This window comes from Diabrotica virgifera, chromosome 10 (assembly GCF_917563875.1).
Source record: "Diabrotica virgifera virgifera chromosome 10, PGI_DIABVI_V3a".
Taxonomy (NCBI): Eukaryota; Metazoa; Arthropoda; class Insecta; order Coleoptera; family Chrysomelidae; genus Diabrotica; species Diabrotica virgifera.
Genome location: NC_065452.1, coordinates 104,049,413 through 104,072,864, shown reverse-complemented (window position 1 = coordinate 104,072,864; position 23,452 = coordinate 104,049,413). Strand labels below are relative to the sequence as shown.

At 34.5% G+C, this 23,452-nt stretch overlaps 1 protein-coding gene across 4 annotated transcripts in view; it reads left to right on the top strand.

Moving 5' to 3' along the window:
* Positions 1-23,452, top strand: part of LOC126893429 (laminin subunit beta-1) — a 252,134-nt gene that overhangs the window by 35,210 nt on the left and 193,472 nt on the right. The window contains exon 1 of one of the 4 annotated variants that reach the window (XM_050663617.1): positions 12,859-13,171. The exons of 2 other annotated variants lie outside the window; for them this stretch is intronic. The gene's annotated coding sequence lies outside the window, so the exon portion shown is untranslated. Of the gene's footprint in view, positions 1-12,858; positions 13,172-23,452 lie in introns of those variants that run through there. One more of the 4 variants, XM_050663618.1, reaches the window with a different exon arrangement.

Below are 23,452 nucleotides of genomic sequence, written 5' to 3'. Positions count from 1 at the left end.
AATTGGTTAAGATGTGGCTGTTCAAAATTTGCATACACTCGTGATTAGTGACTGGTTCAAGCCCTTTCAAAAATAAGCACTTTGAACCGGTCAAACTTACTAGTCATATAAAAAAAGTTAAGTAATTTGTAAAGCGGTAATGATTAGCTTCATTTGGGGTACTAAATAGATTGAGATTTTCACAATTTTTTTTAACCAAAAAAGGTTTTAACTGTAACTTGAGCACAGCTCACTTAGTTTTGATGCTATAAACTTTTATAAAAAATAAAGTTTTTTAAAGACTTTAAGAAAGTTTTAAAGAGCTTACCCCGAAAAACGCTTCATTTTTTGGTTATTTCATGTTAAATATTCGATTTAGAATTTGACGAATTAGAACAATTTTTCATGAGCTACAACTTTGCTTTTACTGGGCCGATAGACTTAATTTTTTCATAACCTACATTTTTGCTGACAATATTTTTTTCGATCAAATAGATAGGTACTTACTTTTTGAGTTATTTGCGAAAAACCGCCTAAGAACGTGTTTTTTTTTAACAATAAACATTTTCACTCCTAAATAACTCGAAAAGTGTTGACTTGGCCACTTCGCTGGTGACACTGAAAATTACACGGTATTGCCGTATTTCACGCACATTTTCTGGGCTATATAAGTTTTTGTTACACTAGTCGCATTTAGTAATTTACTAAAGGGGGCCCCATCTAACAGAGATCTATGTAGTAGGTACCCAAAAACTTTTACAAACATAAAAAGTAGAATTATATTTTGACTGACCTATCCAAGTAGGTACTATCTTCAAAGTTTTAGGTCGGGAAGAGTATGCACCGACGCTATATTTTTAGTGAGACAAGTTCAAGAGAAATCATTAGAATACAACAAACCGGCAGAAGACCGCATTTGACTTAAAGGACGTTATCCACTTATTGTACGCAAGAGAGGTACCTATAGGAATAATCAAATAGATCGAAAATATCACTAACAGAACATAAGTAAAAGCAGATTCAGAACTAACTGATCCAACTGAAGCTGGCAATGGGATAAGACATGGGGGTTTCTTGAGCCCTATATTGTTGAACCTGATCATGTACTAAACAATAAAAAAGTAATAACGAAAAAAGGATACCAAATGGGAGAAAAACAACTTAAAATAGTCAGCTTAGCAGACAACGTAATACTAATCTCTCAAAGTGAAGATGATTTACAACGTATGCTGCATCAATTTAATACATCCGCCAGAAATATGTCCCAATTTTCCCCAAAAAAAGGCAAAATGCATGGTTGTAACAGCATATCTACTAAGATGTAAATTGGATCTAGAGGGTCAGATAATAGAACAAGCGATAGGCATCTAGGGCCAGAGGATCTAGAGGATCTAGGCATCAGACTATGTAGCTACGGAAAGCTCGAAACAGAAATCTAAGATCAAGTAAATAGATCAAAGAGAGCTGCAGGATGACTGAACGAAAAAATATGGAAAAATTAAACTATCGGGAAAGAAGTGAAAGCTAGAACTTAAAAAATAGTTATCAGACCAATAATGACATACGCTGCAGAAACATGACCTGATACAGAAAGAACAAAAAGAATGCTAGAAAACCCTTAGAAAAGTCGATCGTAAGACACTATGGGACAGAGCTAGAAGTACAGATACATATACGACGGAGATGCAAAGTAGACAACATAAAAAACTGGATAAGAAAGAGAAGAGTAGAATAGAAGGATCATATAAGTTGAATTACAACAAATATAATTAATAGAGACGGCAAGAAACGGTTCCCCAATAGGAAGACGATCAATAGGAGAATCACGAAAACGATGGAATGACAATTTACTGGAGGCACATTGAAAAACAGAGTCATGTCTACATAAAAACAAGAAAAAGATGGAGTACTTTCTTCTTGCTTTCATCCAAATTACCTGTTATATCGTCATACATCTGCCCAGAGGCGGCTCTAGCCCATGTAGCGCCCGTGTGCAGTTGATGCCCTGGCGCCCTTTTAGTCCTTGGGCCCACATATAAAATTATTATTTATGACCACACCGTCGAAACTTTTTGTACTTGTTATTTGGGTGGAGTCGGCAAATTTGGAGCTTGGCGCATTATGGTATTGGGGCGTTTGTCTGTCAAGCTGTCACGAAGTTATCAATTTTATGCAAGAAAAAATGTGTAACCACATTGGTCATTTTATTTTAATCAATGGTTTTTATCATATAAACAGCGAAAACAATTTTGCCGGACAAAAATATTGGGCCATATATGACGCGTCGGACACGCTAAATTAAATGTCAATTTATGAAAATAATAAATTTATTATCACATGACTAACTTTAACACAATTTAACAAACACAATCCAAAAATAATGGGTCCAAAATTTTCAAAAAATTTTCCGAAATTTTCCCTCTTGTCGGAAATTTTTTTTGAAAATTCGAGAAAAGAAACTACAGAACGATGTTCGTCATTTTTCAAGGAGTATGTACACAAATTTTCAGATCAAGATTTTTCCAAAATTTTCCCTCTTGTCGGAAAATTTTTTGGAAAATTTTGTGTACAACTCTATGTCACGCTCTTTTAAATGTTGTACTTAGTGTGTGTACCAATTTTCAGCTAAATCGATTCAAAAGTAACCGAGAAAAACTGTTTTAAAAATTTTTTTGACAATGCCTCCTCTTAAGGGCGTTGATAACCTAAAAGAATTAAGTTTTGTGTTCGTTTGCATAACATTTTTGTCACACAATTACATTTTTAGTTTAAGAATATAATTACTTGTAACCTACTTCTTTTGTCCGAAAAATGGTTGTGAAGATAAGATGCAAGAATCTAGCATAGTTTAAAAGTATAGTTTACTAATAAAAATTAAACTTTTTGTCCGACTGTCGATTTGCTCCAATATTTTTGTCGGACACTTAGATTTTTGAGTTAGAATATAATTACTTATAACCTCCTATTTTTGTCGGAAAAATGGTTGTAAATAAAAAATTCCACGAAATTGACATCTTCGGCGCATCCGACTGCGCATAAGCCCCGTGAAAATTGTCCGACAAGGTATTGTAAAAATGTTTTATGGTGGATTCTGTTAAAAATAGCCATGTGGTAATAAATTTATTATTTTCATAAATTTTACATATTTAGCGTGTCCGACGCCTCATATGGCCCAATATTTTTGTCCGACAAAATTGTTTTCGCTGTTTATAAGATAAAAACCATTGATTAAAATAAAATGACCAATGTGGTTATACATTTTTTTCTTGCATAAAATTGACAACTTCGTGACAGCTTGACAGACAAACGCCCCACTACCATAATGCGCCAAGCTCCAAATTTGTCCGACCCCACCCAAATAACAAGTACAAAAAATTTCGACGGTGTGGTCATAAATAATAATTTTATATGTGGGCCCGAGGACTATTTGGTAGACGCGCAGTCAAAATGGAATAGTATACAGAGAGTGTTATGTACGCTTATAATGTACACAAAAATCCAGATGCAAATAGTGCAATATAAATGATGTAGGGAGCCAATCTACGATGAACTACGTATTTTCAGTATTACTAAAAAAAATCATCAACAAATTGTTAATACGGATAATTTTTGAGAAGCTCTGACTCTGCTGAAAGTCGCAATAATTGTGGTAGTAATAAAAGAAAATCTTCCTTTTAAATAATTTTAATCAAAAGAAAAGCCGCTTTACTCTATATTTACATGTTAACTTAAATATAATACACAATCCATTCCGTCAACGCTTATTTCGCAAAATTACTCCGCGGCACGTGTACAAACCCCTTTGAAAATGCCCGGCAAGTCCCAAGCAATTTGACCTTTATAGGTTCCACAACCTATTTCGAAATCATTGTCGATATGTCTTCAAATGAATCAAAAGATTGTCCATTGGAGCGTTGGACGGACAGACGGGCGAGCGGCAATCTATAAATCGCGCTTAATTGCCAATGTAATTTTTCATTCATCGTTTTAAAGCCTATTTTATGTTGAAACAAAGTAAAGGACCCGCTCTATGGCGCTCGGCGCCCCCAACATGCCGGCGCATGTGTGCACCGCACACCCTGCACAATAGGTAAAGCCGCCTCTGCTGATCTGCCCCATCCCTGCTTAAGTTACCGCTGCACCTCTTTTGGGAACGGTTCATGCTCCCATGTTCCAATGGTGATTTATCGCGGGTGATTCTCACCACTATTCCTTCTTCCACTCTATTAATGTAGTCATTCCACTCTCTTTTCTTTTTATTATCCGATTATTAATATCTTCGGCCTTGCATGTGTATCTTATGTTACCGCTTCTTTCTTTGTCTACGAATTATCTTCAGTTCTGTTCCGGTTTATGATCCACATAAACACCTTATAGATCACACAAAGATAGGATATTTAGAGTTTTTAAAGCTGAGTTTTTCTCCCTTCTTGTGGATTGGGCATATAATATAATTGCTTTTTTTCCTCATAATATAATCCCAGTCTCTTTACAGAGCAAATCATAGGAGAATACTAGGCCGGATTCAGACCAGGACGGTCTACTATTGACCAGCTATTCAATGCAAAACAAATATTAGTTAAAGCCTGGGAGCACGACAAAGATATCTAGCAGATCTTTGTAGATTTTCGACCTATGATAACACAAACAGGGATAAAATATACTTAATTATGCAAGAATTTGGTATACCAAGGAAATTTGTAAAATTAGTTCAAGCCACCATGACCAGGGCCGCCGCTAAGGTGTTGGCCGCCCGTGTGCAACTTAATATTTGCCGCCCTCTTCCAATTTCAACACTTTAGAAAAATGTACATAGTAGTATTTAAAGAAATGTGCAGAAGATGCATAACATTAATAATTTGTAAATATGTAGATAAATATACTTGAACATTTATAGTAATATCCATGATCCAATGTCCATTATATGTGTATCCTAATATCGTAAATTAAACGTTTATTTAATTAAAATAAACCGTGACTAGATAACATAAACACATAAAAAACTATAAACGGACTTTTCGGGCTTTCGTTTCGGAAAACTTGTTGACAATGTTTAACAATGTTTTTGAAAATGCTTTTTTTTGTTTGTTTTATGGTCTTAGTGTTGAACCTTTAGCCACGTAATTACATATTATACTTACATCTAGCTCAGGGTAGTTATGTGTAGTGTGCTTATTGAGTAAATGTCTTGTTACTTTGAAAAGTCGACTTCATTGTCTTTCCAAAGATATGCTAATTGTATCTGAACGTCTGCAGTCCCTCCGGTGAGTACCAATTCCACAAGGAGAGACATTATTTTCACCTATTATTTTTAATAAATGAAATGTCTGTCTGTCTGTTCTCTTCTCCCTCTTTTTCTCTTCCTGTTCTCTTTCTTTCTTCCTCTCTCTCTCTCTTGGTTTGCTGTTTCTCTCTTCCTTCCCTCTTTTCTCTCTTATCTTCTCTGTATTTTCCATTGCTTTTGTTTGCGCTGCTGGTTCTAGATCCGATTTATTCCTTTTCTTCCACTTCTTGCTTCCAGCTTTTTCTCCCCTCGAGGTTCGTCCCTTCCTTTTTCCCTCCCTCTTTTGTTTTCTTTTTCGCTCCCGCTGCTGTCTCTTCCGCCTTTATTGTTGTTCTTTTTTTATCCCATTTTTCTTTCCACAAGCTGGCGTCGTGCTGATCGGTTCAGTGGGGCAGTGCGCCCTTGTCCCTCCAAGGCTGTTTTCCACTCGGGTTCGCCATCTCCCCTAGGCATCGCTTGTAACCCACTATGTTACCACTGGGCCATCACTCCTTCGGCATGATGGTGTTTCACCTTGAGGTTGGGGTGGAGCTATAGTAGGATGATACATAGCCGTTATATCTATGCATGTCAGTCTGTTTTCAGTGGTTTCTTCCACTGGTTTCAGAGGTTTTCTCCTCGGGTATAGGTTTGAGTATCGGGACGTGTATGATGGGTAGGGGTGGGTGTCGTATGATAGTTGGGAGTGCTAACTACCACACAGGGACAGGGTAGGAGCTTGGCTAGAGGAGAGCGGACAGCTGCTCCAATTTGTTGCCTTTTAAGATGAGGAGGAGAAGCTGTGGAGGTATTCTACTTGAAGGCCCGCCGCCACAAGGGGACTAGAAAAATATCTGAAAGTCCGAAAGCCGCCAGCCGCTTTGAATGAAAAAGTATTCCCGGAACTACTTTATGACTAAATTTATGACTATACTTGCAAAAGGGCAGTGCATACAATAAATAATATTTTCTGATATTTTTGTTAAAATTAGGATGAAATAGAACTATAAATTATAAATGAAACGCATTTTAGTATTATCAGGTAATAATAATTAATAGTTTACAAAATTATCTGAATCATTACTATTTAATTATTTGAATTTATTTTCGTTTTAAAAAAAGTATTATCATCAGTGGCCTGCTTTTGGCCGCCCGTGTGCGATGCACACTTTTAGCACACATGGTAGCGGCGGTCCTGACTATGACTCATACAGTAGCGCAAGTACGAGTTCAAAAACAATTGTCAGATCCCTTCCAGGTATCTAAAGAGCTATAACAGTGAAATGGGCTGGCTCCAACTCTGTTTAATATATGTATGGAATATGTTATAAGAAAAATGTATTGTTTAATCTAAGCAGATTGTTATGTACGCTGACGATGTAAACTTGATGGGACGAACCGCAAGAGACATCACAGAACTTTAGGTGGAGTTTGAAGAAAATGTGGGAGAAATAGGGCTAGCCGTAAACGTAAAGAACACTAAAGCCCTAATACAAGCAAGGAAACAACGAAACTTACCAAAGGACCCCGCAGAAACCTTTTGGGAATGGCTCTCTGTCAAATGCTCTGCAACTTTAGGTTCTGGTAGTCCTTGATGTGTAGAACAAAAGACTCAATGAGCGCGTAGCTCCAAAAAATCATGGTTTTAAAATATAAGCCTCTGATAGGTGAGGAGGTTTGAGTTGGAATAAATTCATTTTCTCGAGAATGGGCGACGCTGGAGATAAATTACGAATCAGGTCTATTTTTATTTTTAAAATTATATTTTTTTGGCATATATATCATACTAGTAACGTCATCCATCTGGGCGTGATGACGCAATCGATGATTATTTTAAATAAGAATAGGGGTCGTGTGATAGCTCATTTGAAAGGCTATTCAATTCTCTATTAACTAATATAAACGTTAACATAATTATTTATAAAGGGCGCCCAAAACATTTTTTTGAATTAAATTAATTGAGACAAAAAGAAGAATGTATATAATTTATTTAATTCGAAATACATTTTACTGTTGTCCGAAAACATGAAAAAATGTTTATTTGATAAATAAATATTGTTTTTCGCTTAAATTCTTAAATTAAAGCTGCCACTCACCTGCCTCTTAGTAGTTCGAACATTTAATTTAAGCGAAAAGCAATGTTTATTTTTCAAATTAACATTTTTTTTTGTTTTCTGACAGCAGTAAAATGTATTTCGAATTAAATAAATTATATGCATTCTTCTTTTTCTCAATTTATTTAATTCAAAAAAATTTTTGGGCACCCCGTATTAATAATTATGTTAATGTTTATATTAGTGAATAGAGAATTGTATAACCTTTCAAATGAGCTATCACACGACCCCTATCCATATTTAAAAAAATCATCGATTGCGTCATCACGCCCTAGATGGATGACGCCACTAGTATGATATATATGCCAACAAATTATAATTTAAAAGTAAAAATCAACCTGATTCGTAATTTATCTCCAGAGTCGCCCATTCTCGAGAAGATGAATTTATTCCAACTCAAACGTCCTCACTGTACCTATAACTTCAGAGGCTTATTATATCTCAAAACCATGATTTTTTGGAGCTACGCGCCCATTGAGTATTTTGTTCTACACATCAAGGACTACCAGAACCCAAAGTTTCAGAGCATTTGACAGAGAGCCATTTCCCATAAGGTTTCTACGGGGTCCTTTGACAATAGACGACGCTAATATTGAAGTAGTAAAACACCTCACATACCTGGGTATACAGATAACTGAAGATGGCAGCAAGTAGGAGGAAATACGGAAACGAATAATGCTTGATAGCAAAGCATACTTTTCTCTGTCGCAGGTATTTGGATCCAAGAACATACATAGGGAAGTAAAGTTCAAAGCCTATAAAACTATTATGCGACAAATAGCAAAATATGGAGTAGTAACATGGATCATGACAGAAAATATAATAAACCTTAGATCAATACTTGATAGAAAGATATTGAGAAAGATATTTGGACCCATCTGCGACAATGGTATATGGAGAATAAGTTTCAACCGTGAGTTGTATCAATATTACAAAGAACCCTCTATACAACAAAGGCAAAAAATACAAAGATTGCGTTGGACAGGTCACCTAATAAGAATGAATAATGACAGAACACCTAGTAGAACGCTTAGTGGGACATCGGCCAGTAGGAAGACCAAGAAAGAGGTGGATAGACGAAATGAGAACCTCAGGGCCCCGTAAGGGTTACTGGCGCCTGTGTGCAAAAAAGAATTTTGGCGCCCCTTAAGGCAATTTGGATCATGTTTTTTATTTATTTTTTTGAAGGTAGGTAGGCAGGTAGGTGCTTGAAATAAAGCAAAAAACCGAAATTTATAGACCATTCACACAAGACACAAGGTAAAATATTGCGAACCTCCGAATTTTAAAGAACCGCTTGGATTGACATGAAATTTGGCATACAAATAGCTAACATGTGAACGAAAAAAGTGATATTGTGCCGATGAGTGCTTTTGGCCTGGATGTGAATTTCATCCCTTCTGGGGGATGAAAAACATAGGTACGTTCAAAAAAGTCCGTAATTGGATAAAATGACTAATTTTAAGCAACTTTTAATCTATAGAGTTTTTTCACTAAGTCAATGCTTTTCGAGTTACGTCACACGTTTTTCAACGGTTTTTCAAAAATAACTTAAAAAGTAAGTATTTTATCGAATTTAGCAAAAATATAGCTAATAAAGAAGTGAAAAAAAGTTGTTTATATATGAAGTCTGTAGACCCAGTGCAAGCAGAGTTGTAGCTAATGAAAAGTAGGTTCTGATTCGTCAAATTCCAAATCGAATAGTTCAACCAATATGAAATAACCAAAAAATCAAGCACTTATCGGGGAACATTCATTATAAATTTTCTTAAAGTGTTTAAAAGAGGCTTTATTTTTGTTTTTTTTTAGTTTGTAAGATCAAAATTATGTAAGTTACGCTCAAAATAATGTTGGTACTTTTTTTACACCTTTTTTTTTAATGTTGTTCTGAAGCTATTTCCTTGTGGCATTTTTATAATTAAGTATTTTCTATGGGAAATAAGCCACAATTTTACTAAAAATGAATTTATTAACGTTTCGAAGTCCAATCGGGTTTTGTTGTCAAAATACAAAATACTATTAAAATCAACAAAAATGTTGTTGCTAAGTAAAAAAAAATTCTTCTAATAATTTATTTAATCTGACTCATTTATATTGGCAATTCAGACGTATATTATACATTTTAAAGTAGAAGACTTTAAAATGATATCGCCAATATTTATGAGTTGCGTTCCTGGGACGACTTTACTAAAAGATAGTTCATTCGATTACATGAAATCAATCCCAACTCAAGAATATCCGTCGCAAGAAAATCATAGCATGTGATCTGTCTTTAAAAAGACAACCAAATGCAACGATGACAGTAAAATTCTCGCGTTAGAGATTCCATAGTAAATCACGAGGGAAAACCAGGAAAAAACCTCGTGATACTATCCCAACATCGTAAGTATTTGGTCTTACATTTAATTTACCTTTAAAAAACTAATACCAAATTCTGACTTTAATATGTTTAAATTATAAATAATATTAATAATACATAGATATACAATAAGTAACACTAAAATATAAAATTTGTACTAACTCGATATGTTAGTAATATGTTAACCTATCGAGTTAGTACAAATTTTATATTTTAGTATTACTTATTTTATATCTATGTATTATTAATATTATTTATAATTTAAACATATTAAAGTCAGAATTTGGTATTAGTTTTTTTTTTGAAGGTAAATTAAATGTAAGACCAAATACTTACGATGTCGGGATAGTATCACGAGGTTTTTTCCTGGTTTTGCCTCGTGATTTACTATGGAATCTCTAACGCGAGAATTTTACGGTCATCGTTGCATTTGGTTGTCTTTTTAAAGACAGATCACATGCTATGATTTTTTTGCGACGGATATTCTTGAGTTGGGATTGATTTCATGTAATCGAATGAACTATCTTTTAGTAAAGTCGTCCCAGGAACGCAACTCATAAATATTGGCGATATCATTTTAAAGTCTTCTACTTCTATCTAAGTCATATACGTCTGAATTGCCAATAGAAATGAGTCAGATTAAATAAATTATTAGAAGAATTTTTTTTTACTTAGCAACAACATTTTTGTCTATTTTAATAGTATTTTGTATTTTGACAACGAAACCCGATTTGGGCTTCGAAAGGTTAATAAATTCATTTTTAGTAAAATTGTGGCTTATTTCCCATAGAAAACACTTAACCTTTTTTTTTGTAAAAAAAAAAACGTGAAAATCACCCCTTAATTAGCATCCCAAATGAAATTAATCGTTACCGATTCACCACAAGTTACTTTTCTTATATTATGTGTTGTTTTATGATCTCAAGTTTTATCGGTTCAAAGTATTTATTTTTGAAATGTTGAAAGGGCTTGAACGAGTCACTAATCACGAGTGTACGCAACTTTTGAACAGCCATATCTTAACCAATTTTTGTCTTACAGCAAAACAAAATCCAAAATGTCCAAATTATTCAGAAATGCAAAACATACATTTTTTACTGCTTGAGATTTTTAGTCTAATAATTTTTTGAGGAATTTTTTTAAGATTAACAAACATTTTATTTTAAAACGAAATTTTTTCAAAAATGAGCACTGTGAACCAACGAAACTTACAAAATAATATATAAGCTATACATATAAAATAAATGGTGAAGCGGTGGCGATTAATTCCATTTAGGATGATAATTAGGGGCTGATTTTTACGATCTTTTTTTACCAAATAAAAAATGGAACAACTTTATTTTGAACGGAACTTACTTTTGATGTTGGAAACTTTTTAAAAAAACAAAAATAAAGCTCTTTTTAAATACTTTAAAGAAGTTGTAATCGTTTTATCCGAAAAGTGCTTAATTTTTTGGTTATTTCACGTTGAAATATTCAATCTGGAATTTGACGAATCAGAACCAACTTTTCATTCTCTGCTTCTACTGGGTTGACAGACTTCCTGTATAAACCATTTTTTTTACTTTGTTGTAAGCTACATTTTTTCGATAAAATACTTTTTGAGTTATTTGCGAAAAACCGTCTAAAAACGGGGTTTTTTTGTTAAAAATTAATATACTTATTCACTCGCAAATAACAAATAACTCGAAAGGTATTGACATAGCGAAAAAGTCTATAGAACAAAAGTTGCTTAGAATTAGTTATTTTATCCAATTCCTGACTTATTTTGAACGTATATTTTTTCACCCCCAAGAAGGGGTGAAACTCACCTCCAGGGCATAGCACACATCGGCACAATATCACTTTTTTCTTTGACATGTTAGCTATGTGTACACCAAATTTCATGACAATCCAAGCGTTTCTTTAAAATTCACAGCAAAAACCGCGAGTAGAATAAGATATCAAAATGAAACAAACAGAATAAAATCATAATAAAATAAATCAAAATGCTTGACTTCTGACATGTTCTCGCAAATAGTAATCAGAATAACTGGATGATATATTAATAAAATTCCGTGTGTATTTATACCTTCTTCTTTAGGTGCGTGTCCGTGTTCAGACATTGACCGTCATCATGTTTATAAGTTCCTAAAACCTTTTTCTATCGGCTGCTGCGCGAAATAATTCTTCTACTGTGGTTTCTTACCATTGCCTAATATTACGCAACAGCAACAATGAAAGTTTCTACTAATCCATCTCTTTCCCTCCACTTTTCCTTGTATTATAAGGTGAAGTAGATGGTATTTAGGCCCTCTAATTATATGGCCGAAGTATCCTTCGAGAATTTGTCTCCTCTTTTTCTCGTATTTACACCTAATCCTATTTAATTTCTTAATTTTTATTTTAAAATTAATTTTTGTTTTTTTTTGCAAATTTTTACCTCGGGTTTTGGCGCCCCTAAAGGATGGCGCCCGTGTGCATTGCACACTTTGCACATATGGTAGCGGGGGCCCTGTGAGAACCGATAGTAAGAGATATTGAGGGTGGATAACTGGAGGAGAGCAGCCAGGGACAGAGATACTTGGAGGCGGACGCTGGGTGAGGCCAGGTCCGACTTGGGCTGTAGCGCCATAGGAGAGAGAGTTGAACAACGAGGGTATTGATATATTGACATGTCCGGACTCCTGACTTCAATCCTATTGAACATAAATGGGATACACATACACAATGCATGTTGCTTCTGAGAGATTACCACAGAATGGGCAAATTATTTGCCTCAAGTGGACATTAACAATAGCATTTTGAGCATGAATGATAGATGTAGTACTGGAATAAACCAACGTGGAGGTCCATACTTCAAATTAATTTTTTGCAATGCCAAAAATTTTCAAAAAACACAATTGTTTTATTTTTTTCAACTTACAGTAACTTTAGTATTTCTATAAACAAAGTAAATTGAAAACATTAGTTTGAGAAAGAAATAAATCTCTAATATCCTTATGATAAGTAGAGTTGCGATATTCATTTAAATATCCATTCCTAGATAAATATTTGTGCGACGCCTCTGGACTTTCTTAAGACCCTTGCCAGCAACAGTAAAGCCATTTTATTTAATCTGCCTTTGCTGGTGTCTCGAAAACTAGCGATGAGATATTCGTCGGCCAATCGTGACGAAATACACGGGAATAGCGACTGAGCCCAATATGTGCTTCTCTTCTTTCCTTTCCTTCTCCTTCCTCAGTCTTATGCGGCGAGTGCACTGAGATTGTGAGTTTTTATAAGTTCGGCCGTCGCCCTCTGACAGAATCGGGACATTTTGACTTAAACAATCAATATTTTCTACAGTATGCTAGAAAATCGTACGTTATTCTCCCATGCGGTGTGTTCTTCCACGATATGGAAAAAGTGAAGTGCGAATGGTTGCGACTATTTGTGTGCATGTAGCACGTGTGCAGTGCAAGTAAACATATAAAGGTAAACAACCTCACTAGGGTGCAGTTTAAAAAAACTGTAGACAGAAGAAGGTTTGAGATGATTTCTACAAATTTCTTAAACCTCAAAAATATCCTTGCAACTTTAACGTTTTAAAATTTAACCAAAATATACGTGGATAACATTTCTATTTATCTTGATCTCAATATCTTTGTGTCTTAATTAATTAGGTATATTGAATGTCAACAAAATGAAATTTGGCGCGAAATATTTCTTTTTCAAATCTGCATTCACCGGACCCTAAAAGAAATAATGTCAATGAAAAAAAAACAGTATTAAGTTTATATAAATTTTACGGAAGAAAGTTTGCCGTTCAATTTAACTGACAAGAAATATTTCTTGGGAATTTCAAAAAAAGTTACAGCAGACTTTTTTCTACCCATTGAATATAAGTTAAGTCCAAGAGTTCCTTTTACGTTAGTAGAAACTACACACTTCAATATCTTATCCTTTTTAATGCTTTTTTCACTGTGGCTGCAGATATCCCCTGGTCATATTATTTGTAAACTTTCGAAGGGAGATCTTCTAGTATTCTAATGCCAATATAGACCGGACAGTATCGTCGCCCTCGCTAGCGAAATTATTCCGATTCGATTTTTTTGCACAAACTTACTCAAAAAGAGGTCCTTATAACATATCCAAAGGGTGCCGGGCGGTGCCGTGGTCGAAAAATTGTTTAAACAATTTTTTTAAACAAATTCACAAAAATAATTTTTTTATTTCGAACAAAATTTTTTTAGATAAATTTTCTTATTCTGAGCAAAAAAGGTCTCTTGTCATTTTTTTCTAAAATTGATTGTTGTCGAGTTATATGCGATTAAAAATTTGAAAAATGCGAAAATGGCTATTTTCAAGGCTTAATAACTCGATTAAACATTATTATTGTGAAATTCAAAAAGTGACTAAATCAAGTTTTAAACCCCTTCTTCAAGGTCCTAAAGAGATTTTTGTCATTATTATATTAGAAAGCTGTTATTTTTAATTATTAACAATTAGCGCTATGTATTTTTTGTGGATTTTTATTATTTATTCATTAATTAAAGGTGAATATTTGTTATGAATTATTTGTGGCTAAAAATACTAAAATGTTAACATTTTACCAATTTAGATTAAATAATGGTATTAATATAATAATAGTCTCCCGTTTTATACCGGTCACGTGGCTTTGGGAGTATAGCAGGGTAGTCTGCTATATCTAGGGCCTACGGTATACAAGGAAGGTAACAGGGCCAGTGCTACGCTTCAATCGCCTATTATTACCCCTGGTTTTACCCAAGGTACTCATTTTATTCAGGCTAAGTCGACCTGGGGCCTATAAACATTTTAAAAATGTGTAGTTGTTTTTGCCGGCCGGCGGCCGTAGGATTTGAACTCCGGACCACCGGCACGCGAGCCAAGCACACTACCGCCATACCGCTTAGCTACGCCGGCCCATAAATCAAATTGTATCAATTTTATACGAGGTATGTCAAAAAAAGATAAATTTAGATTAAAAGTAAAGTACCTTCATAGTTCAGAATATTTCAATTAGAAGGATGTAATTACATACTGAAACATAGTTTTTAATTCTAAATAACTTTTCATAATAACAATTTTCGATATTGTGAAAAATAAACGTATTTTACTCTTAAGCGAATTTCATATTTTTTGACATACCTCGTATAAAATTGATAAAATTTGACATAAGATGGTTGTATTTTAGGTTTTAGACCATGCAGAACTTTTTATGAGGAATCACTTTTTTTCGTAAAATTAATAATAAAAGAGTTATCTGAATTGAAATAACTGAAAATAATGTTAGTTATCCATAATTTTTCAAAAAAAAAATTTTTCAATTAGGATGTAATTACTTACTTGCTTACTTATTTCCTGTTACTCCGTAAAGGAGCATAGGGCATCCACGAAGTTTCTCCATTGGACTCTGTCTCTGGCCATAGCTGCTACCTCTCCCCAGCTCTTTCTCATACCTTTGTAGTCAGCTTCAATTGTTCTTCTCCAGGTCGTTGCGGGTCGTCCTTGCTTTCTTCGTCCTGCTACTGTCCATTTTAGAGCTTTCTTTGTTATATCTGAGTTGTCCTTCCTCAGGGTGTGTCCCAGCCAATTCCATTTTTTCCTTTTAATTGAAATTTCAATTGGCTCTTGTTTGGTTTTCTTCCAGAGTTCTTGATTTGTTATGATGTTGGGCCAATATACTTTCAAAATTTTTCGGAGGCACCTGTTTACAAATACTTGGAGTTTTCTGACGTTCCGTCTGTTATTGCCCAGATCTCGCATCGATACAGTAATACTGTTTTAACATTACTATTAAACAGTCTTATTTTGGTGTTCTGACTAATTTGTGTTGACCTCCATATGTTTGAGAGTGTTCCCAATACTTGTTGTGCTTTTCTAAGTCGATGTTTAATGTCTGCCTCGATTCCACCATGTACGCCAAGTATACTTCCTAGGTAGCAAAATTCTTGTACCTGTTTTACTTCTTCTTTACTGATATATAATTTTTCCTGTCGGAGTTGACCTATTCTCATCTCAACTGTCTTATTGACATTTATTCGGAGACCAATTTCTGCCGCCTCTTTCTCCAGTTTACTTAGCATGTTCTGCATATCATCTATTGTATGGGATACCAGGCATATATCATCTGCATATTCCATATCAGCCAGTTTCTTACCATCTAAGTAGTTCCAAGGGATTCCGTTTTTTCTGTCTATGGTTTTTTGTAAAATGTAGTTGAGACATATATTGAAGAGTAGAGGTGAGAGTATACAGCCTTGCTTTACCCCTTTCTCTATTTCTATTTTGTCCGTCATTTGACTCTTATGTAATACCTGGAATGTTGTTCGGTTATACATCATTTGTATTATTCTAATGATCTTAGGTGGAATTTTCGCGTGGCTTAAGATGTTCCAAAGAGCTTTGTGTTTTATACTATCAAACGCTTTGGCAAAGTCTACAACCGTCATTATCAGTGCTGCATTCTTTTTTTTAATTTCTTCTATGATGATACGTGATGTAGCAATCTGGTCAATACAGGATCTTCCCCTTCTAAAACCCGATTGTTCATTGCGAAGATTTTTATCGATTTCGACGTTAATTCTTTGATGTACAATATAGGCTAGTATTTTATTTATAGAACACAATAGTGTTACTCCTCTCCAGTTTTCGCATAGCTGCACGTCACCTTTTTTTGGGAGATTTATTATGATTCCATTATTCCACTCTGTAGGTACGTGTTCTTCATTCCATATCTCTATCAGCAATGGTGCCAGTAACTCCACTGTTCCCTCAATGTCGGCTTTCCACAATTCGGATGGGATACCGTCAATTCCTGCTGCTTTGTTATTCCTCAGGTGACGGATTGCTTCACCTAATTCTTTCTTCGTTGGGCTCTCTGCATTTATTTTTAAACAGTTTTCAATTGGTCCTGCTGCATGGTCTTCTTGCGTAAACGGTTCGTTTTCTTGCTCTGCCATGAGTTCTTGGTAATACTCCTGCCATCTATGGGTCTGTTCTTCTGTCGTTGTGAGAACTTGTCCTCTTTTGTCTTTTAGTGGTTTGTTATTGTTTGTGTTCCTGTTTGCCAAACGCTTGGTGTTTCTATATAATTCTCTTTGGTTATTTGTTGTTGCTGCTTCTTCTGCTTCTCGAGCCATTCCCTCAGCCCATTTTCTCTTGTCTCCTCTAGCACTCTTTTTTACCTGTTTATGTGCAGCTTCATATTCTTGGGATATTTTAATTTTGTCGTCACTTCTTTGTGCTCTATTTAATGTGGCTTTGAGGTCCTTTCTTTTTCTAATAAGTTGCCAGGTATTTTCACTTAACCACTCTTTCCGTTCTTCTTCTTGATATCCTAAGATTTCCTGAGCATTTTGATGTACGGCAAGTTTAATCGATTCCCATTTCTCTTCTGCACTTATCTGCATATGGTTTATAGTTTCTGCATTCAGTTTTATTCTATTACTCCATTCATTATGAGTTTCGCTATCATTCAATTGTTGTATGTTGTATTTCTTGCGTCTGTTGAGTTGTTTATTGCTGTTTTTCGCCCTTATTCCCAGATAGCACAAGTACGTTTTATGGACATCCAATGGACGTACATCTGTGTACATTGGAACGTCCAATGGACGTCCCGCTAAGGTACAATGGACATCCGATGGACGTCCAACGAACGTCCAGAGTTCACAAAATTGGACGTCCATAGAACGTCCGCTACAAACTTACATTGTACGTTGTATTGGAGCTTTCAGTGTACACCTTATGTACATTCAATGTACGTCTTATGGACATTTGTAGGGCACTTTTCAGAAAGCAATCTAGTATCCATAATTTTGTGAATACATAGCAAAAAGCCTTTATAGGAAATAGTTCCTTATAATACTAAACGTATACTTAAAAATATTACACAAAAGACCTTTTTTATTTCTCTTTACTATAACTTCATTATATATACTTTATTATAGGAACTTCATTAATGCACGACTGCACTTGCACGATAAACAGAAAACACAAATATATCACAGGATGTATTTTCATAAAGACGAGATTCAGATAATGACGCCTTAGGAAGCATGAAGCATGCACATTAAAAGAGGTTTAATCTCTGTTCTGTTTCTGTTCCAAACTATTTTTAGAGTCAGTACCGTTGTTGTATATTACAAGCAGGTTTGCCATTCTGTGAATTATCATAAATAAACCCTCCTTCAGTATTCCACAACAATTAACAGCGATAATCCGCTAAAAGTACCTGCCTAATACCACCTTTCACGACCGATAGCGCGAAGAGTGACAACGTTGTCAAGAAGATTCTCATTTAGTTTGTATTGGGACTTAATATAATAGTCGCGTTTTGTGTAAAATATCCATGGACCACAAATGGATGTCCAATGTACGTTGAAATCAAACGTCCAATGGACGTCCCGTAATGTACGTACATAGTACGTCCAGTTTTGGTCCATGGACGTTTGGACTTTAAATGTACATTATATGGACGTACATCGGACGTTGTGTGCTATATGGGTTTTTACTTTTATTTCCCCCAATAGTAGGTGGTGGTCACTCCCTACATCTGCTGATCGCTTATTCCTTACATCCAGTAGACTGCTTCTCCATTTGTTACTAATCAGAAGGTGGTCTATTTGATTTTCTGTTTTCTTATCAGGTGATACCCAGGTTATCTTGTGACACTTTTTATGTGGAAATATCGTTCCTCCAATTACCATATTGTTTTCTAAACTAAATTCTATGAGTTTTTCTCCATTTTTATTTCTTATTACGAAAATTACTATTATGAAAAGTTGTTTGGAATTAAAAACTATATTCTAGTATGCAATTACATCCTCCGAAATAAAAAAAAATGGAGGATGTAATTGCATACTAGAATATAGTTTTTAATTCCAAACAACTTTTCATAATAGTAATTTTCAATATTGTGAAAAATAAAGCTACTTTACTCTTGAGTGAAATTCAAACTTTTAGACATACCTCGTATAATATTCAAAAAATTTGATATTTGATGGTTAAATCTTAGCTTTTGGACCATGCAGAGCTTTTTATGAAGAATTGTCTTGTAAAGCGTTACGGCGCATTGTGTTTTAACTTAAATAAAAAAACCACGGAATAAAAATCTCCCAACTTTCGTTCCATTTGCTGAACCCCTGGATTGTACCTTCATTTAGGTTCAAATGGAAACTTGGGTATTACGTAACGTTTAGGCAGGGGAAGGGGTACAGAAAAACGTTACAGTGCGTTACATGGGGAAGGGGGGGGGGGGGTCAAAAATCTTCAAAAATTGCGTTACGTAATACTTGAACGGGTGACACCCGGGGCGGTAATCGATGGTGTCACCCCAAATCCTAAAAATAAAGATTGTTAAAATCAACGAAAATCCGTTATACGTATGTTTTGAATAATGAAAAAATTATAGTTAATAAAAAAAAATTATAGGTAATGAAATTGCAGCTTTTGAACTGAGTAGAGAGCTGTGGAAGAGTTTGCTATGGAACTCTAAGGACCTCATTGCCTTCTTTATGTACGAATAGAAAAAAGTTGTGACTGGCTAATTGACACCCAAGTTATGCCGTAAAAAAATGAAATTGCAGTAAATAGTAAATCATCATCATTATCCAGCCTTCTGCATCCAAAGTTGAACACACGCCTCCCCTAATTTCTTCAAGTTTTGTCGATCTTGGGCTTCCTGTAACCAATTCCCAGCAATCCTTTTCACGTTGTCTGTCCATCCAAATAGTAGGTAGATAACTATAGTTTATTTATTTTTGTTTTACTTTATGTGAATGAATTAAAACATTTTTTGTCTACCTTTACTAGCAGCAAACTCTGAAATCACATTCTCTATATTTATGTTTTGTGTTGCTTCATTTTGGATAGTTAATAAACCGAGGTTATTTAGCCTTCTTTGCGTCATTAGTCATTGTTGCTCACAAATAATTCTTAATTAGTTATAGCTTACTATAACTTCTCTCACATGAAGCAACCGATACCCAAATGCATGATCATAAAGAATTTTAATGCGACCATTAAGTTTGGGAGGGATTCCATGAAAACCCACTCCACAATGGATTTTAAACAGTCTACAGCTAACTGTTTAGAGTAGAGGCTGTAATATTGACCGCTTGTAAATGTCTTCTGAGCCTTAGTATTTCTAGCAGGAGGTTTGCTTTTGATTGCTCTTCATTGTAAAAGTCACAAAATGTTGAAGCAGCTAATTTCAACTGTTCGTGAAAAGCAAAGTGTGTGTCTGCACAACCTTGCACAATGAAGCCACATAATGAATGGGCTTTGATCTGGTTTTGAGATCAACATTGAATAGGTGAAAACATTACAACATATCGTTTTGAAGTTTGGCTCGAAGTGTGAGTCCTGTATCGGAAACTAACTCACCATCTATTCGTTTTTAACGTCGAATTCGTTTTTCGGTGAGAATGTCGTCGTTCTCAATTTTTTTTTGTGCCAAAATATATTGCTTCATCTTATCATACTTATCACCACGTTTTTCTTCAATATAAAGACGAAGTGCCCCTATATATTTTGGTCACTGATTGGTAAACGGTTATGATTTTACTTTGCAATTAATTCAATCTGACAAAAATGTATTTCTCTTCCATCATTCCAAAAGAAAAGATAACAAAGATATGTCTGTTAAATAACACATAGCGGGCATTAGGTTATGTGCAGCACCTCTGATGTCTAAATGTTCTTGTTGATGACATAATTCCTCAATTGCAGCAACAACACAATAAAAAGCTGTTTAACTGCAGCATAGTGACCACTCCAACTCTTTGTGGAAAGTCGCTTAACAGATGCTTTGCTGTGTTTAATAAGCACTTCCCAGCAGCTAGTGGAAGCAGAAAAAAAAATTGAAAATTGCCTCTACAATTCCGAAAATTGTTACACAAGATGTATTTTGTGCAAAATTGCCTCTACAATTCCGAAAATTGTTACACAAGATGTATTTTGTGCAAGAGTGCTGGCCACAAATTAATTAAATGATCAATACATCAAAAGAAAATAGCCTTTTTTGTTTGTTGCTTTAATATGTACTTAAGAGATTGTTTTCCTCCATGTACGCCGCTCCGCCGCTCATAACAGCTGTATTTATTCCTGTGAACGGCACTTCATATTATCTAAACCATCAATAATTTTAAGTTTACCAGGAATTATACAGATTTACACAACAGTAAATTATTACCAATTTATAAATTTCCGTATAAAACTTTGATAAAAAAACCCAGAATCATAATTCCTAAATAGGTATACAGAATCAGATCATTTAAATAATATTTTAGTAAAATCTATACTGAACGACTTTGTGGATTACACAGTAATTTATACAGACGGTTCTAAAAATCAAACAGGAGTAGGATGTGCTATGTATGTGCAAAATACCCATCAACATAATAATTACAAATTATCTAGTATGTAGTATTTTTACAGCTGAGATTATAGCCATCGAAAAAGCTCTAGAATGGATCAAAGAGAATAATATTGAAAAAGCTGTGATAATAACAGACTCCAGATCTGCAATATATGCAATTGAAAATACTGATTTTAGTTCATACAAATCAAAAATTTTATGTAATATAAAAAATAATTTGTCTAAAGTGGAAGTAGTATTTATATGGGCAAAAGGGCATACCGGTATACTGGGTAATGAGAAAGTGGATGAGTTGGCCAAAGATGCAATAAAAAAGGTGAGATACTAACTCACATCTTATCGACAGATGCAATAAATGACTTCAAAGTTAGAATAAATAAAATATGGAAAAAAGAATGGAAAAATATTACAAGCATGTCAAAAAATTTATATTTTTCTTTACATCAAGAACTTCCTCCGCCACCTGAAGACATATTTAAATACAACCTGCCAAAGCAAGATATTTCTACTATCGTCAGATTAAAAACTCGACACGGGAAATATGAGGCACATCTGCACAAATTAGGAATAATTCATTCATCAGTCTGTTTTTGTGATAATGTTTCGATTAGAGATTTAAACCATATTTTCTTGGAATGCAAAATTAACGAGAGATATATAAATCAATTATATTACAATTTACGACAAACACAAGTTCATTTTCCAATTAGTATAGAATATCTACTAAGTTGTCATAAAATGGAAATATTTAAATTACTCATAAACTACTTAAAAGAATCAAATATAATCATTTATGAAATACGTATAAATATAACAAAACTAATAATTGAGGTAAAAATAAAATAAAAATCTGTGGCTAACGGACTCGCATCCAAGCCATTTTTTCACACACACACACGCACACACAATTTTAAGTTTTTTGAGAATTTCGTGACTTAGATCAACTGCTTTTTTCCTTTTAATTGTTCAACTCCAAGAATCCAAGAAATTGCTCTTTGACCTAGATTTTTCTCGGATTCGTCTGTTCACAAAATAATATCGAATGGTATTTTGATTGTAAAGTGAGGAACGTTACAAATAAACGATTAATTCTGTTGTGATCGGGTCTCCCGGGTGTCACCCCCGAAAGGGTGACACCCGGGGCGGACCGCCCCCTCCGCCCCACCCTAACTACGCCACTGCTTGAACGCTCCCACAACTTACAACGACATACTGTATATAGTTCCCCGTTGATTTTTATTCCATATGGCTTTCTCTCAAGTGCCTTTTTAAATAACTGATCCGAGTAAACATTGAACAATGGTAAGGACAAAATACAACCTTGTCTGACTCTTCGTTTTATGGAGATTTCGTCGGTGTAGGTAGATATCTACAATTTTTACGATAGTATGTAGTTTGATTCCAGTACAAATTTTTAATGTCACGAATATCTTTGTCATCTATTCCTATATTTTTTGGCATCTGCATTAATTTTACATTCTGTATTTTATTGAATGCCGCTTAGAAGTCCACGAAGCATGCAAATACACATTGTTTCTTTGATCGCGGCATTTTTGTAATAGGATATTTAGTGCAAAAAGTGCCTCTCTGATTCCCGTAGCATTTCTAAAACCAAATTGGTTATCTCCTCGAGATCTTCTTCGCATTTTCGGCTAATTCTGTTGTGAAGTATTCTTAGGAAGATCTTAAGAGTGTGCCTTAGTAGGCTAATTAATCGATATTCTGAGCATTTTCTAGCATTGTGTTTTTAGGTATTGCGACAAAGATGGGCTTGAGCCAGTCTGTAAAAATCATTCCAGTGTTATATGTTGCATTAAAAAGTTCTACTATTACTTTTATGTTATATTCATCTATTAGCTTCAGCAACTCAGTTGGTGTATTATCTGAACCACAAGCTTTCCTAATTTTTTTCTGGGCCGTCAGTACAATTTTTGTAGAATTCGGTAATATTACTTATTTCTGTCATCTTCAAACAACTCTGTCATATACAGCTGCCATTCTCTTCTTATTTCGTAATTTCGTTCTCATTTACAATATTTTGTTATCATTGTTAATTACTATTTTACAGAGGGAACTCGTTTTTTAAATATGGTTCTTATTTCTTTTACTTTTTTGTGCACATTAAATAAGTCGTGCATATACAGGGTGTTTGGTAAAGAATGGGCCAAAGCTTAACCTTAGATTCCTGAGGTTAAAATAGGTCGATTTAAGCTAACTTACTTTAGTACAAAAGTTGTTAATAACCACTGGCGAAGCGTCCATGTAACCACTGTTACCATTGGTAACAGTTAAAAATCTTGCAAATAAATATGTATTTTATGACGATGAATAATTCCATTTATTATTTTATTTTATTTTTACCAATAGAAATATAT